Consider the following 1,878-nt stretch of genomic DNA (forward strand, 5'->3'; position numbering starts at 1 on the left):
AACTTATTGTTTTTCATTGAGTTGAACATTGTCGAAATTATGTTGAGAATAGAATCTTGTCTTCTTTTTATTCATCTCTAGAATTCGTACCAAGATTTAGATTATTAAGAGTTCGCAACGTATATTTATGAAAAATAGATATTTATGAAAAGAATCATAATCTATTATAAATAAAATATATCATAAAATTAGAAAAATATACTGAAAATTCATAAAGAATAAAATATTAGATCATATTAGATCTAGGTAACAGAAGCAGTAGCATGCCAGACTCAAAGCTTTGTACTTGTAGATTAATTAACAGGTCAAATTAAGATTAACATCCAATTAATTACAAAAAATAATAATAAAATATTTATATTATTTTTAATGTATTTAAAAGAATTGATCTTCACGTCTACGTCGTAAATCAATCTAAAATTCGTACGTGTGTAAAAAAATATTTATTTAACTAGAGTGACATTTCAAACATATCATCCGTCTGCATGAAATTAATTTCAGTGACGTATTCCCACGCTGTACCGAAAGCCAGCGACTTCAACATATAGGATTTCATAGATATTTTCTTCAGAAATCTGTCGTTACCATAAATAATAAATAATTTGTTTTTTAATATTTAACTTTATTTCCATTGCCAATGTTAGTAATATGCAGTTATGTTTCGTTGAGTAGTGAATATATATGTAGGATACTATTTTATCAAAGCTATTGAGACAAAAAGAATTAACTAATTTTAGTGGTTAAAATGAGTATTATTATTAATAGGTTGGTTGAAGTGGTAAGTAGCTTAATATCACTTAAGTAGATCTCGAGTTCGAATATTTGAATATGTAAAAAAAAAATTATTAAGAGGCTCAACCACCATAACTAGGTGTGCTACCCGGGTCAATCCCGATTAATTAATGTAAGCTTTAGGAACTAGAAGGGCAAAAAAAGATGTAAGTATTATTATCTTTTAAGATTTGGATTTGAAAATTATATTTTTAAAGTATGTGCAGTGACAGTAGTTAAAAAAATTCTAAATAAATACAACTTTAAGAAATTGAGAGAAGAAGAATTGAGAGGGGGAAGCAAGTATTGTCTTTTTCCTATGGTCCAAGTTAAGGGTGCTTAATGAGTTGAGTAGCTCGTAAGCAATTCGAATTTGACTCGGTCAAAATTCAGCAAAAGCTCGACTCGGGTTAGCTCGACTCGAGACCTTAACGAGATGAGTCGAACAAAGTCCAACTCGACTTAATAAGTTTGCGAGCAACTCGTTAATTTTTTTATAACTTTTTAGTAGTTATCTTAAAAAATTATTTCATTCACAAAATTATTAATTTACTAATAGATAATAAAAAATAATAAAATACTAATCTATTAATTTTCTAATAAATAATTAAAAATATTAAATTAATAATTAATAATTATTATTTTACTACACCCAAAAATCACCCTAATTTTTATTTTAATGTATTTATGGATTGTTATTTTGGTGTATAAACTTTGAATTTGTTTGATACACTCTCTTGAGAATTTTTTTTGTTAAATTTATTAATTTATGTTTATATTAACTTCTATATAGTATTAGTAGATTTTACTTATAGTTAAAAAATAAAAAATAAAAACTTTGATGAGCTTAACGAGCAATGAGCTTGATAAGTTTAATGAGCAACGAGTCGAGGATCAAAATTTTCTTAACGAGCATGAGTCAAACAAAATTTTAACGAGTTTAACGAACAACGGGTCAAACAACAAATTTTCTTAACGAGAACGAGTTAAGCAAAATTTTAACGAGTTTATGAGCAATAATTTTTTTAATGAACATGAATCGAGCATTATCCAACTCGTAATCTAAGTCCTTGTCCTAGATAGTTCTCGGGATGGCAAGAGCACCTT

The sequence above is a fragment of the Hibiscus syriacus genome, unplaced genomic scaffold, assembly GCF_006381635.1.
Source record: "Hibiscus syriacus cultivar Baekdansim isolate YM2019G1 unplaced genomic scaffold, ASM638163v2 tig00111210_pilon, whole genome shotgun sequence".
Classification (NCBI taxonomy): domain Eukaryota; kingdom Viridiplantae; phylum Streptophyta; class Magnoliopsida; order Malvales; family Malvaceae; genus Hibiscus; species Hibiscus syriacus.